Genomic DNA, 16,837 nt, shown 5'->3' on the forward strand with positions numbered 1-16,837 from the left:
CTGCCACCACATCATTTCTTACTTGACTAGTTACACGTGCGCTGCCACCACATCATTTCTTACTTGACTAGTTACACACGTGCGCTGCCACCACATCATTTCTTACTTGACTAGTTACACGTGCGCTGCCACCACATCATTTCTTACTTGACTAGTTACACATGTGCGCTGCCACCACATCATTTCTTACTTGACTAGTTACACATGTGCGCTGCCACCACATCATTTCTTACTTGACTAGTTACACATGTGCGCTGCCACCACATCATTTCTTACTTGACTAGTTGCACGTGCGCTGCCACCACATTATTTCTTACTTGACTAGTTGCACGTGCGCTGCCACCACATCATTTCTTACTTGACTAGTTACACATGTGCGCTATCACCACATCATTTCTTACTTGACTAGTTACACATGTGCGCTGCCACCACATCATTTCTTACTTGACTAGTTACACGTGCGCTGCCACCACATCATTTCTTACTTGACTAGTTACACATGTGCGCTGCCACCACATCATTTCTTACTTGACTAGTTACACATGTGCGCTGCCACCACATCATTTCTTACTTGACTAGTTACACATGTGCGCTGCCACCACATCATTTCTTACTTGACTAGTTACACATGTGCGCTGCCACCACATCATTTCTTACTTGACTAGTTACACATGTGCGCTGCCACCACATCATTTCTTACTTGACTAGTTACACATGTGCGCTGCCACCACATCATTTCTTACTTGACTAGTTACACATGTGCGCTGCCACCACATCATTTCTTACTTGACTAGTTACACATGTGCGCTGCCACCACATAATTTCTTACTTGACTAGTTGCACGTGCGCTGCCACCACATCATTTCTTACTTGACTAGTTGCACGTGCGCTGCCACCACATCATTTCTTACTTGACTAGTTACACATGTGCGCTATCACCACATCATTTCTTACTTGACTAGTTACACATGTGCGCTGCCACCACATCATTTCTTACTTGACTAGTTACACGTGCGCTGCCACCACATCATTTCTTACTTGACTAGTTACACATGTGCGCTGCCACCACATCATTTCTTACTTGACTAGTTACACATGTGCGCTGCCACCACATCATTTCTTACTTGACTAGTTACACATGCGCTGCCACCACATAATTTCTTACTTGACTAGTTACACATGTGCGCTGCCACCACATCATTTCTTACTTGACTAGTTACACGTGCGCTGCCACCACATCATTTCTTACTTGACTAGTTACACACGTGCGCTGCCACCACATAATTTCTTACTTGACTAGCTGCACGTGCGCTGCCACCACATCATTTCTTACTTGACTAGTTGCACATGTGCGCTGCCACCACATCATTTCTTACTTGACTAGTTGCACATGTGCGCTGCCACCACATCATTTCTTATTTGACTAGTTACACACGTGCGCTGCCACCACATAATTTCTTACTTGACTAGTTGCACGTGCGCTGCCACCACATCATTTCTTACTTGACTAGTTACACATGTGCGCTGCCACCACATCATTTCTTACTTGACTAGTTACACATGTGCGCTATCACCACATCATTTCTTACTTGACTAGTTACACATGTGCGCTGCCACCACATCATTTCTTACTTGACTAGTTACACGTGCGCTGCCACCACATCATTTCTTACTTGACTAGTTACACATGTGCGCTGCCACCACATCATTTCTTACTTGACTAGTTACACATGTGCGCTGCCACCACATCATTTCTTACTTGACTAGTTACACATGCGCTGCCACCACATAATTTCTTACTTGACTAGTTACACATGTGCGCTGCCACCACATCATTTCTTACTTGACTAGTTACACATGTGCGCTGCCACCACATCATTTCTTACTTGACTAGTTACACATGTGTGCTGCCACCACATTATTTCTTACTTGACTAGTTACACATGTGTGCTGCCACCACATTATTTCTTACTTGACTAGTTACACATGTGTACTGCCACATAATTTCTAACTTGACTAGTTACACATGTGTACTGCCACATAATTTCTTACTTGACTAGTTATACATGTGAGCTGCCACCACATCATTTCCCAGCGTGCGCTGACAAAGTGCATCTTGTCCTGCTGAGTCAGCGTTCATGCTGCTGATGTTGTCGACAACAGTACGACAAATGTCACACACGTGACCTTCATATCAACAGGAGGTTGCCTACAGCCGCCGCTGCCAATGTTTTTGATTGGAGGTGATTTGTGTTCATGGACTCAAGGAGTCAGGCCTGCGGTTGTTGGAACATTTGCAACAGTGATAATCTGGGATTTTTATTCAGAGGCCCTCACATTAAAAATGTTTTATTCAAGGTGGTCTCGGTCTTGTTGAGGGGCTGGGAATCAAACCCACGGTCGGTGTGTTTCTGTATTTAAACAACAAGTGGTCACCTTGACCTTGTTTCCAAGTATAAAGAACCTTGGCGCTCTCTCTGGGCGTGACGGGGGTGTTGTGGTGTTGTCGCCACCCGGGCCCCCCGGCACATGCCGCAGTGCAGCTGCTTAGGTTGTCACCTCCCAGCTGGGGGGCTTGCAGGCTTACACTAAGACCCCCGAGATTATTCACTTGCTGTTAACGATAAAAAAGCTTTACCGGCTTCGGCAGTGGATTTTTTGGAGCTAATTTGCTAACTTCAGACGACAGTTTTGGAGCCACGGCCTCAAGTTTAAATACTCTGTGCTTCAGGCGCTCGGCATTTATCTGAAATAGAAAGGTTGAGGAATGTCGTAAAGGGCAAACGGCAGAGTTACACCTTCCAGTCACACAACACATGCATCATATACTGACCTGTCTCTCTCTTTCTATTCGCTCTCTAGCCTGGCCAGCTCCGTGAGGTCACATGACCAGGATGAAGACGTCCAGCAGGCTTCAGATCTTCACCTCGCATGTTTTAAAGGCCAATTGGAGCTGAAATGTCCCACTTTTGTGTTAGCTTTTCTGCTTTTATGGCCGCACACTCGGTGATTTAATAATAATAATGTTGCAGGTCCCAGGTAGGCAGGACAAGCAGTCAGATAATAATGTCCTGTTAAACAGGAGGAAAAAGCACACACACACGTCTCAATTGTTCACAGACTGCTCGCTCTCATCAGAACTTATTAACAGAAATTACAAATCCACAAATCACTTAATTTCCCACATCTTTTGTCACTTTGTATTATCAAGTCAATGTATTTTACTTTATCTTCACCTCTATTTTCAGCAAAACACTCAATAAACTATCATTAAACTGTTACTGTATCACTGGAGTTATAATTACCATAACAATACTGTATGCCTTTTTCACATATCCACATCATCACTCCTAAACATACAAAATAGTGCTCAATTACATTTATTTCACTGTCTTGTCTTCCTCAGGAATATCCACCTTTAACTTCATGCACTTTTTAGTAACATTCATTTAAGCACTTTTCTTTTCTTCAGATTCTTCTTCTTATAATAGCAGCTTTTAGTTACTGTACTTGAAATTTTCGTTGACCATTCCTGAGCGCTTAAAAGCCTACTAAAAGCCACTACTAGCGACCACGCAGTCTGATAGTTTATATATCAATGATGAAATATTAACATTGCAACACATGCCAATACGGCCGCTTTAGTTTATTAAATTGCAATTTTTCATTTCGCGCGGAAGTATCATGCTAAAACGTCGCGGTATGATGACGTGTGTGCGTGACGTCACACATTGTAGAGGACATTTTATCCCAGCACCACTCACAGCTATAAGTCGTCTCTTTTCATCGCATAATTACACAGTATTCTGAACATGTGTTGCTGAATCTTTTGCAATTGGTTCAATTAAGAATTGAGACGTCAAAGAAGAAAGATGTAGGTGGGAAGCGGTGTATTGATGTAAACACAGATGTTGTTTTCCTTGTTTACATTCCCGAAAGATGACGGTGAAGCTTTACTATGGAACGGAGCGGTCAAGCGAACATGGTTCCCTACCACATGTCACCCAGTAGGTTTCGGTGAGAAAATGGTGGTAAAAAGTCGGCTTTGACTGTAGACATGAGCGGAGAGCTGCGTCGTTCCTCCTGCACCTGTCAAAGAGGCAACTGCGGACTCTCTTGCCTCCTCCCTCTGGCCGCCCCCAACCGTCGGATGCTTCCACTGTGGAGGAAGTATCGGCTGCCTTCGCCTCGTCGAGAAACATAGCTTTCCTCGGAGACACTGGCGGTCACCACACCTGTGGCCACACCCCTCCAACTTTCATGTTGTACAGGTACGAGCATATAATCTCACTAAAACACTAGTAACACAATAAGCAGATAAGGGATTTTCCAGAATTATCCCAGTAAATGTGTCTAATAACATCTGAATCGCTCTGCCGTCTAGTTTTCTTTTTTCTTTCTAGTCCTTCACTCTCACTTTCCTCGTCCACAAATCTTTCACCCTCACTCAAATTAATGGATAAATTGTCGCTTTCTCAGTCCGAATCAATCTACCTCCTGCTGGCCATAATTGTAAACAATGTTCAGATGTGAGGAGCTCCACAACCCGTGACATCACGCGCACATTGTCTGCTACTTCCGGTACAGGCAAGGCTTTTTTATTAGCGACCAAAAGTTGCAAATTTTATCGTGGATGTTCTCTACTAAATCCTTTCAGCATGAATATGGCAATATGGCAAAATGATGAAGTATGACACATAGAATGGACCTGCTATCCCCGTTTAAATAAGAACATCTCATTTCAGTAGGCCTTTAACTTATATAACCATGTCTAAACATGATAAAATAGCATGTAAAACATTTTTCAGAACACACACATTATACAAAATATATTAGAAAATCAATAAGTAAACGGGAGCTGTAATTTAGGAGTGTGAATTAGGAACAGAAGTTTCTACACAAACATTGTGCACTCACGTCGCCATTTTGTATTCATTGACAAACACTAACTACACCTTGCAAACACTTTAGAGTTAGACTCCACCATCACAAGGTGTACTTCAAATGATAATGAGCACATAGATATCATTAAATGAGTTGATTCACCAGAACTAACCTCTTAAAGAAGAGGAAAAAGCACACAGAAGGTTTCAGTTGTTCACAGACTGCTGGCTCTCATCACAATGAACACACACTTCCGGTCTGCAGGTAATAACATTTAATTAGGAAGAAACGCTCTACTGCCCCCTGCTGACCAAGGTGAATATTGACAAATGTGGAATGACTGCTCCAAAAAACATTTCAAAACACAAAATAAATAAATAAATCAACACCAAAATGTGACACATTATGGGTTGGTCCCAATAATAATAATATATGATACTTTCTTTTCTTTTACCGTCACGTTGATGTTGTTAAAGCTACTGAACACAAAGTGGATATAGAAGTACTTGCAGGTAAATGGAGTGATATCTCTGTTTGTTGCCAAAAGCATCAGTTTGACTGTCATTGATGGAGCAATATGAACCAAAAGGAGGAACTTCACTGTAAATAGTGCTAATGCTAACATGGCCATGTTAGCGTACCAGCTAGCAAAATGTTGGTTGCTAATGAACCCTCAGTACCACCGTCCCTTCAGGGTTCAAACACAAACACCAAAAATATGCGCAACCTTTTGAACAAGCCAGCAGTTACTTTTCACTTTTGGAGTCTTCAGACATTTTCTGCAAAAACAGACATGATGTGGCAATGATGTCACCATATGTCATCCAATCAGAGGGCTGACAATCATCTGTCACTTTTCTACAAACCACACCTTCTCAAACCTTTGCTCACCACCGCAGAAATCACCTCCCGGTACCACATCATTAAATACAGTAGTATAGTAGACCTAAGTATTCATTAAGTACCACCATCATGACAACATTCAATACAGTAGTGTAGTAGACCTAAGTATTCATTAAGTACCACCATCATGACAACATTAAATACATTGGTGTAGTAGACCTAAGTACTCATTAAGTACCACCATCATGACAACATTAAATACAGTAGTGTAGTAGACCTAAGTACTCATTAAGTACCACCTTCATGACAACATTAAATACAGTAATGTAGTAGACCTAAGTATTCATTAAGTACCACCATCATGACAACATTCAATACAGTAATGTAGTAGACCTAAGTATTCATTAAGTACCACCATCATGACAACATTCAATACAGTAGTGTAGTAGACCTAGGTATTCATTAAGTACCACCATCATGACAACATTAAATACAGTAATGTAGTTGACCTAAGTATTCATTAAGTACCACCATCATGACAACATTCACTACAGTAGTGTAGTAGACCTAAGTACTCATTAAGTACCACCATCATAACAACATTAAATACAGTAGTGTAGTAGACCTAAGTATTCATTAAGTACCACCATCATGACAACATTAAATACAGTAGTGTAGTAGACCTAAGTACTCATTAAGTACCACCATCATGACAACATTAAATACAGTAGTGTAGTAGACCTAAGTACTCATTAAGTACCACCATCATGACAACATTCAATACAGTGGTGTAGTAGACCTAAGTATTCATTAAGTACCACCATCATGACAACATTCAATACAGTAGTGTAGTAGACCTAAGTATTCATTAAGTACCACCATCATGACAACATTAAACACAGTAGTGTAGTAGACCTAAGTATTCATTAAGTACCACCATCATGACAACATTAAATACAGTAGTGCCGTGGCCCGATTGGTACCGGGCCGCAGAAGAATTTTTTATAAAAAAGAAAAAAAAATTTTTTTTTTTTTAAATCAACATAAAAAACACAATATACACTTACAAATAGTGCACCAACCACAAAAAACTCCCTTTTTCATGACAAAAACGTCCCTTTTTCATGACAAAGAAGGAAAAAAAAAAAAAAAGGACACCCCCCCCCCGGGCCGCGGGACAAATTATTAAGCGTTGACCGGTCCGCGGATACAAAAAGGTTGGGGACCACTGCAGTAGTGTAGTAGACCTAAGTATTCATTAAAAACAAGGCAGATGTTTTATTTAAGAAGTATATTTCATAGTTTTGGCAACTGTCCCATCACACACAGTTTGAACAGTAACACTGTGTTGGAATAAAGGACAATACAACACCGCACTTTAATGAAGTGATTCTCTGGTGTACCACTAGGTGGAGCCCGTGTAGCAGTCTGACAATGTGTGTGTGCTTCACACAGCAATGTCAAGTCAACAAGTGAAGGAACATGTGTGATGTGCACTGCTAGTGTGTCCATGATGATGATGTGTACTTTCACACTTGTGTCTGCAGGTCATGATGTCATGTTCTAAGTGCATGATGTCATCTTTTAAGTGCATGTTGTCCTGTTCTAAGTGCATGTCGTCCTGTTCTAAGTGCACGATGTCATCTTTTAAGTGCATGTTGTCCTGTTCTACGTGCATGTCGTCGTGTTCTAAGTGCATGATGTCGTGTTCTAAGTGCATGATGTCATGTTCTAAGTGCATGATGTCGTGTTCTAAGTGCATGATGTCATCTTTTAAGTGCATGTTGTCCTGTTCTAAGTGCATGATGTCATGTTCTAAGTGCATGATGTCATCTTTTAAGTGCATGATGTCATCTTTTAAGTGCATGATGTCATCTTTTAAGTGCATGATGTCATGTTCTATGTGCATGATGTCGTGTTCTACGTGCATGATGTCGTGTTCTACGTGCATGATGTCGTGTTCTAAGTGCATGATGTCATCTTTTAAGTGCATGTTGTCCTGTTCTAAGTGCATGATGTCATGTTCTAAGTGCACGATGTCATGTTCTAAGTGCACGATGTCATCTTTTAAGTGCATGTTGTCCTGTTCTAAGTGCATGTCGTCATGTTCTAAGTGCATGAGGTCGTGTTCTACGTGCATGATGTCGTGTCCTAAGTGCATGATGTCATCTTTTAAGTGCATGTTGTCCTGTTCTAAGTGCATGATGTCATGTTCTAAGTGCACGATGTCATCTTTTAAGTGCATGTTGTCCTGTTCTAAGTGCATGTCGTCATGTTCTAAGTGCATGATGTCGTGTTCTAAGTGCATGATGTCGTGTTCTAAGTGCATGATGTCATGTTCTAAGTGCATGATGTCATCTTTTAGGTGCATGTTGTCCTGTTCTAAGTGCATGATGTCATGTTCTACGTGCATGATATCGTGTTCTAAGTGCATGATGTCGTGTTCTAAGTGCATGATGTCATCTTTTAAGTGCATGTTGTCCTGTTCTAAGTGCATGATGTCATGTTCTAAGTGCATGATGTCATGTTCTAAGTGCATGATGTCATCTTTTAAGTGCATGTTGTCCTGTTCTAAGAGCATGATGTCATGTTCTAAGTGCATGATGTCATCTTTTAAGTGCATGATGTCGTGTTCTACGTGCATGATGTCGTGTTCTACGTGCATGATGTCGTGTTCTAAGTGCATGATGTCATCTTTTAAGTGCATGTTGTCCTGTTCTAAGTGCATGATGTCATGTTCTAAGTGCATGTCATCATCTTTTAAGTGCATGTTGTCCTGTTCTAAGTGCATGTTGTCATGTTCTACGTGCATGATGTCATCTCCTATGTGCATGTCATGTTCTAAGTGCATGATGTCCTGTTCTAAGTGCATGATGTCATCTTCTAAGTGCATGTCGTCATGTTCTAAGTCCATGATGTCGTGTTCTAAGTGCATGATGTCATGTTCTAAGTGCATGATGTCATCTTTTAAGTGCATGTTGTCCTGTTCTAAGTGCATGACGTCATGTTCTACGTGCATGATGTCGTGTTCTAAGTGCATGATGTCGTGTTCTAAGTGCATGATGTCATGTTCTAAGTGCATGATGTCACCTTTTAAGTGCATGTTGTCCTGTTCTAAGTGCATGATGTCATGTTCTAAGTGCATGATGTCATCTTTTAAGTGCATGTTGTCCTGTTCTAAGTGCATGATGTCATGTTCTAAGTGCATGATGTCATCTTTTAAGTGCATGTCATGTTCTACGTGCATGATGTCGTGTTCTAAGTGCATGTCGTCATCTTTTAAGTGCATGTTGTCCTGTTCTAAGTGCATGTTGTCATGTTCTACGTGCATGATGTCATCTTCTATGTGCATGATGTCATGTTCTAAGTGCATGATGTCCTGTTCTAAGTGCATGTTGTCATGTTCTACGTGCATGATGTCATCTTCTATGTGCATGATGTCATGTTCTAAGTGCATGATGTCCTGTTCTAAGTGCATGATGTCATCTTCTAAGTGCATGTTGTCATGTTCTAAGTGCATGATGTCGTGTTCTAAGTGCATGATGTCGTGTTCTAAGTGCATGATGTCATCTTTTAAGTGCATGTTGTCCTGTTCTAAGTGCATGATGTCATGTTCTAAGTGCATGATGTCATCTTTTAAGTGCATGATGTCATCTTTTAAGTGCATGATGTCATGTTCTACGTGCATGATGTCGTGTTCTACGTGCATGATGTCGTGTTCTACGTGCATGATGTCGTGTTCTAAGTTCATGATGTCACCTTTTAAGTGCATGTTGTCCTGTTCTAAGTGCATGACGTCATGTTCTACGTGCATGATGTCGTGTTCTAAGTGCATGATGTCGTGTTCTAAGTGCATGATGTCATGTTCTAAGTGCATGATGTCATCTTTTAAGTACATGTTGTCCTGTTCTAAGTGCATGATGTCATGTTCTAAGTGCATAATGTCATCTTTTAAGTGCATGTTGTCCTGTTCTAAGTGCATGATGTCATGTTCTAAGTGCATGATGTCATCTTTTAAGTGCATGATGTCATGTTCTACGTGCATGATGTCGTGTTCTAAGTGCATGTCATCATCTTTTAAGTGCATGTTGTCCTGTTCTAAGTGCATGTTGTCATGTTCTACGTGCATGATGTCATCTTCTATGTGCATGATGTCATGTTCTAAGTGCATGATGTCCTGTTCTAAGTGCATGTTGTCATGTTCTACGTGCATGATGTCATCTTCTATGTGCATGATGTCATGTTCTAAGTGCATGATGTCCTGTTCTAAGTGCATGATGTCATCTTCTAAGTGCATGATGTCATCTTCTAAGTGCATGTTGTCATGTTCTAAGTGCATGATGTCGTGTTCTAAGTGCATGATGTCGTGTTCTAAGTGCATGATGTCATGTTCTAAGTGCATGATGTCATCTTTTAAGTGCATGTTGTCCTGTTCTAAGTGCATGATGTCATGTTCTAAGTGCATGATGTCATCTTTTAAGTGCATATTGTCCTGTTCTAAGTGCATGATGTCATGTTCTAAGTGCATGATGTCATCTTCTACGTGCATGATGTCATGTTCTAAGCGCATAATGTCATGTTTTAAGTGCATGTTGTCCTGTTCTAAGTGCATGATGTCATGTTGTAAGTGCATGATGTCATCTTCTACGTACATGATGTTCGGTTCTAAGTGCATGATGTCATCTTTTAAGTGCATGTTGTCCTGTTCTAAATGCATGATGTCATGTTCTAAGTGCATGTCATCTTTTAAGTGCATGTTGTCCTGTTCAAAGTGCATGATGTCATGTCCTAGGTGCATGATGTCATGTTCTAAGTGCATGATGTCATGTTCTAAGTGCATGTCATGTTCAAAGTGCATGATGTCATGTTCTAAGTGCATGATGTCATGTTCTAAGTGCATGTTGTCATGTTCTAAGTGCGTGCATGTTTTCATGTTCCAAAGGCATGTTTTCATGTTCAAAGTGCATGATGTCATGTTCTAAGTGCATGTTGTCATGTTCTAAGTGCATGATGTCATGTTCTAAGTGCATGATGTCATGTTCTAAGTGCATGATGTCATGTTCAAAGTGCATGATGTCATGTTCTAAGCGCATGTTTTCATGTTCCAAAGGCATGTTTTCATGTTCAAAGTGCATGATGTCATGTTCTAAGTGCATGTTGTCATGTTCTAAGTGCGTGCATGTTTTCATGTTCCAAAGGCATGTTTTCATGTTCTAAGTGCATGATGTCATGTTCTAAGTGCATGTTGTCATGTTCTAAGTGCGTGCATGTTTTCATGTTCCAAAGGCATGTTTTCATGTTCTAAGTGCCTGATGTCATGTTCTAAGTGCATGTTGTCATGTTCTAAGTGCGTGCATGTTTTCATGTTCCAAAGGCATGTTTTCATGTTCAAAGTGCATGATGTCATGTGTAAGTGCATGTTGTCATGTTCCAACGGCATGTTTTCATGTTCTAAGTGCATGATGTCATGTTCTAAGTGCATGTTGTCATGTTCTAAGTGCGTGCATGTTTTCATGTTCCAAAGGGATGTTTTCATGTTCTAAGTGCCTGATGTCATGTTCTAAGTGCATGTTGTCATGTTCTAAGTGCGTGCATGTTTTCATGTTCCAAAGGCATGTTTTCATGTTCTAAGTGCCTGATGTGATGTTCTAAGTGCATGTTGTCATGTTCTAAGTGCGTGCATGTATTCATGTTCCAAAGGCATGTTTTCATGTTCAAAGTGCATGATGTCATGTTCTAAGTGCATGTTGTCATGTTCTAAGTGCATGTTTTCATGTTCTAAGTGCATGTTTTCATGTTCCAAAGGCATGTTTTCATGCTCCAAAGGCATGTTTTCATGTTCAAAGTGCATGATGTCATGTTGTAAGTGCATGTTGTCATGTTCTAAGTGCGTGCATATTTTCATGTTCTAAGTGCATGATGTCATGTTCAAAGTGCATGATGTCATGTTCTAAGTGCATGATGTCATGTTCTAAGTGCACGTTTTCATGTTCCAGAGGCATGTTTTCATGTTCAAAGTGCATGATGTCATGTTGTAAGTGCATGTTGTCATGTTCTAAGTGCGTGCATGTTTTCATGTTCCAAAGGCATGTTTTCATGTTCAAAGTGCATGATGTCATGTTCTAAGTGCACGTTTTCATGTTCCAAAGGCATGTTTTCATGTTCAAAGTGCATGATGTCATGTTGTAAGTGCATGTTGTCATGTTCTAAGTGCGTATATGTTTTCATGTTCCAAAGGCATGTTTTCATGTTCTAAGTGCATGATGTCCTGTTCAAAGTGCATGATGTCATGTTCTAAGTGCATGTTGTCATGTTCTAGGTGCATGTTGTCATGTTCTAAGTGCGTGCATGTTTTCATGTTCCAAAGGCATGTTTTCATGTTCTAAGTGCATGATGTCATGTTCAAAGTGCATGATGCCATGTTCTAAGTGCATGTTGTCATGTTCTAAGTGCGTGCATGTTTTCATGTTCCAAAGGCATGTTGTCATGTTCTAAGTGCATGATGTCATGTTTTAAGTGCATGTTGTTGTATTTTAAGTGCATGATGTCATGTTCTAAGTCCATGTTTTCATGTTCCAAAGGCATGTTTTCATGTTCAAAGTGCATGTTGTCATGTTCTAGGTGCATGTTGTCATGTTCTAAGTGCGTGCAGGTTTTCATGTTCCAAAGGCATGTTTTCATGTTCCTAGTGCATGATGTCATGTTCAAAGTGCATGATGTCATGTTCTAAGTGCATGTTGTCATGTTCTAAGTGCGTGCATGTTTTCATGTTCCAAAGGCATGTTTTCATGTTGTAAGTGCATGTTGTCATGTTCTAAGTGCATGATGTCATGTTCTAAGTGCATGATGTCATGTTCTAAGTGCATGTTGTCGTATTTTAAGTGCATGATGTCATATTTGATACACATGAACACAAGTCCTAAAAATGTGACTTTTTCCACGCTTGTTTGGTCCTTTTTAGCGACGCAAATGTACGCCACTGAAATATTTTGGCCGAAGTTGAACCTCCATTGTGTCACGCCTCAGTAGTTGGGTGCTTGGGATTTCAGGGAAAGTGTTTGCCGCAGTTTTGGTGTGGTGTCACCGTCACGGTACGACCAACTTTTAGTCAAGGCTGTTTTCTGTTTCATGATGGAAGTTAGACAAATACACAAGTTTGGAAGTTAGACAAATACACAAGTTTGTTCCACCTGGATGGTGCACACACTACAGCTGTCAATCATTGGGCACCACACTTTTCCATTTTTGAAGGTCACCATTCCATTCACAATCTATTATCGATTTGAAACAACTCTCATTTCAAAATCCATATTCTTTAATAACTTTGGCTGCTAGTTCTATGATGAACTACATTCCTACATAAGACAGATAAACAGCTGTGATATATGTCTATATGACTTACAATAAGACTGGTTTGTTGAATAAAATTAAACCAGACATTTAATAAAGTCAAATACAAATAAGACAACAAGAGAAATATCCAACTCTTCTGTAAATGCTAAATAAAAAGAGAATACAACAAATCCTTTTCAACTTATATTCCATTGAATAAACTGCAAAGACAAGATATTCATCTTCACACTGACAAACTTTGTTATTTTTTGCAAATATTAGCTCGTTTGGAATTTGATGGCTGCAACATGTTTCAAAAAAGCTGTCACGAGTGGCAAAATAGAGTGAGAACATTGAGGAATGGTCATCAAACACTTATTTGGCACATCCCACAGGTGAACAGGCTAACTGGGAACAGGTAGGTGCCATCCTGAGGTGGGTGTTCCACTTGGATGTTTAAAGGTGACGATCACCTCAGTTTTCTTGGCAATGAGCCAAAGTCCAACCTTGGTGGACTCTGACTCCACTCGGTTCAAGAGCTCCTGTGCTTGCTTCATGTGGTTGGAGAGCAGACTGATGTCATCCATGTAAGTCTAGGTCTGTCAAGACTACTGCAGGTCTGTCTAGGTCTGTCAAGACTACTGCAGGTCTGTCTAGGTCTGTCAAGACTACTGCAGGTCTGTCAAGACTACTGCAGGTCTGCCTAGGTCTGTCAAGACTACTGCAGGTCTGCCTAGGTCTGTCAAGACTACTGCAGGTCTGTCAAGACTACTGCAGGTCTGTCTAGGTCTGTCAAGACTACTGCAGGTCTGTCTAGGTCTGTCAAGACTACTGCAGGTCTGTCAAGACTACTACAGGTCTGTCAAGAGTACTGCAGTTCTGTCAAGACTACTGCAGGTCTGTCAAGATTACTGCAGGTCTGTCAAGACTACTGCAGGTCTGTCTAGGTCTGTCAAGACTACTACAGGTCTGTCAAGATTACTGCAGGTCTGTCTAGGTCCGTCAAGACTACTACAGGTCTGTCAAGACTACTGCAGGTCTGTCAAGACTACTGCAGGTCTGTCTAGGTCTGTCAAGACTACTACAGGTCTGTCAAGACTACTGCAGGTCTGTCTAGGTCTGTCAAGACTACTGCAGGTCTGTCAAGACTACTGCAGGTCTGTCTAGGTCTGTCAAGACTACTACAGGTCTGTCAAGACTACTGCAGGTCTGTATAGGTCTGTCAAGACTACTGCAGGTCTGTCTAGGTCTGTCAAGACTACTACAGGTCTGTCAAGACTACTGCAGGTCTGTCTAGGTCTGTCAAGACTACTACAGGTCTGTCAAGACTACTGCAGGTCTGTCAAGACTACTGCAGGTCTGTCTAGGTCTGTCAAGACTACTACAGGTCTGTCAAGACTACTGCAGGTCTGTCTAGGTCTGTCAAGACTACTGCAGGTCTGTCAAGACTACTGCAGGTCTGTCTAGGTCTGTCAAGACTACTACAGGTCTGTCAAGACTACTGCAGGTATGTATAGGTCTGTCAAGACTACTACAGGTCTGTCAAGACTACTGCAGGTCTGTCAAGACTACTGCAGGTCTGTCTAGGTCTGTCGAGACTACTGCAGGTCTGTCTAGGTCTGTCGAGACTACTACAGGTCTGTCAAGACTACTGCAGGTCTGTCTAGGTCTGTCAAGACTACTACAGGTCTGCCAAGACTACTGCAGGTCTGTCAAGAGTACTGCAAGTCTGTCAAGACTACTGCAGGTCTGTCTACGTCTGTCAAGACTACTGCAGGTCTGTCTAGGTCTGTCAAGACTACTGCAGGTCTGTCAAGACTACTGCAGGTCTGTCAAGACTACTGCAGGTCTGTCAAGACTACTGCAGGTCTGTCTAGGTCTGTCAAGACTACTGCAGGTCTGTCAAGACTACTACAGGTCTGTCAAGACTACTGCAGGTCTGTCTAGGTCTGTCAAGACTACTGCAGGTCTGTCAAGACTACTGCAGGTCTGTAAAGACCACTGCAGGGTGTCTTCTCGACCTCCTGGTGTAATGGTAAGGCCAAGATCCTGCTAATCTCCTTTGAAGGCCTTCCTTAAAGGCCTACTGAAATGAGATGTTCTTATTTAAACGGGGATAGCAGGTCCATTCTATGTGTCATACTTCATCATTTCGCCATATTGCCATATTTTTGCTGAAAGGATTTAGTAGAGAACATCCATGATAAAGTTTGCAACTTTTGTTCACTACTAAAAAAGCCTTGCCTGTACCGGAAGTAGCAGACAATGTGCGCGTGACGTCACGGGTAGTGGAGCTCCTCACATTGTTTACAATCATGGCCACCAGCAGCCAGAGCGATTCGGACCGAGAAAGCAACAATTTCCCCATTAATTAGAGCGAGGATGAAAGATTCGCGGATGAAGAAATTTAGAGTGAGGGACTGGAAAAAAATAAATAAAAAAGTAAAAAAGAAAAAAGGTGATTGCATTGGTTATGATTCAGAAGTTTTTAGACACATTTACTAAAACCTGCCGGTCGACATGTAGTCGAGATCCATGTTCGCTTGACCGCTCTGATCCATAGTAAAGCTTCACCTCTGGGAATTTTAAACAAGAAAACACCGGCTGTGTTTGTGTGGCTAAAGACTAAAGCTTCCCACCTCCATCTTCTACTTTGACTTCTCCATTATTAATTGAACAAATTGCAAAAGATTCAACAACACAGATGTCCAGAATACTGTGGAATTGCGCGATGAAAAGAGAAGACTTTTAGCCCCAAGTGGTGCTGAGCTAATATGTCCCCTCCAACCAATAACGTCACGCGCACGTGTCATCATTCTGCGATGTTTTCAACAGGAAACTCCGCGGGAAATTTAAAATTGTAATTTAGTCAACTAAAAATAGGATCCTGGGGGGGTGGCTTGGGGACACTGAGGTTCAGTCGCACCCTCATGGTGACCACGCGGTGAGCTGAATGTGCTGTACGGCTCAGCATTTAGGATAGAGTCCCTCCACTTTTGCCTCACTAGGATGTAGTCTAGCTGACGTTGTGTACCTGAGGCTCAGTCTCGGAAACTCCAGCTCTTGCCTGTTCTTTTCTGGAACAAGGTGTTCGCTGCCAAGAGCTGGTGTTCCATGAAAAGGGTGGTGAGGTATGCGCCATTGCGGTTAGTAGTGTTGTGATAAGGGAAGGGAGCATACTCTTGTTCAATCCTAGCGTTGAAGTTGCCAAGGATTGCCAGGAAGTTGTGGGCTGGAACATCCCGGACCGCTGTTGTGAGTTCCTAGTAGAACTTCTCCACCTCCTCAGATAGTGTCACATTGGTGGGTGAGTACACAACTATTAGCGTTGTTACTGGGTTGCTTGGGAATTCTGCAATAGGGATCCTGTCGGTATGGTGGTAAACCCGACGGAGAGCCTTACGCGCCAGAGAACCAAGCAACAGCCTACGGCCCCTGTTGCTGCCTGGGCCTCGTTTTGCCACGATGATGCAGAGATGAACATGGTCTGGTCATCAGTTTGGACTCTTTTGTGTTCCTTGATCCCCAGGATCTCCACTACCCATTCCTCAGCACAGTGTGTCAGCTCAATCAGCCTCGCTTCTTCTCTTGCTGTGCATGCTTTGAAGATTCCCATAACGAATGGCCTCCCACAGCGCATGAGGTGCTGTGATCAAACAGAAACCTCCCTGGTACACTCCCAGGTTATGAGGTCCTGTCGTCATGGTGCCCTCCAGAAGGAGCACCAGCACCACCGTCCGCCGCGATATTCCTGCGGACTCCCACCGCTGGAAGTATA

The 16,837-nt window shown here is 41.9% G+C and overlaps 1 protein-coding gene across 3 annotated transcripts in view; it reads left to right on the forward strand.

Moving 5' to 3' along the window:
* The window catches only part of LOC133563091 (caldesmon-like), a 79,304-nt gene extending 76,023 nt beyond the window's left edge, over nucleotides 1–3,281 (forward strand). For all 3 annotated transcript variants that reach the window (XM_061917023.1, XM_061917022.1, XM_061917024.1), the window contains one exon: nucleotides 2,863–3,281. The gene's annotated coding sequence lies outside the window, so the exon portion shown is untranslated. The remainder of the gene's footprint in view (nucleotides 1–2,862) is intronic.
* The last annotated feature ends 13,556 nt before the right edge of the window (nucleotides 3,282–16,837 follow it).

Source organism: Nerophis ophidion, linkage group LG12 (assembly GCF_033978795.1).
Source record: "Nerophis ophidion isolate RoL-2023_Sa linkage group LG12, RoL_Noph_v1.0, whole genome shotgun sequence".
NCBI classification, from domain to species: Eukaryota; Metazoa; Chordata; class Actinopteri; order Syngnathiformes; family Syngnathidae; genus Nerophis; species Nerophis ophidion.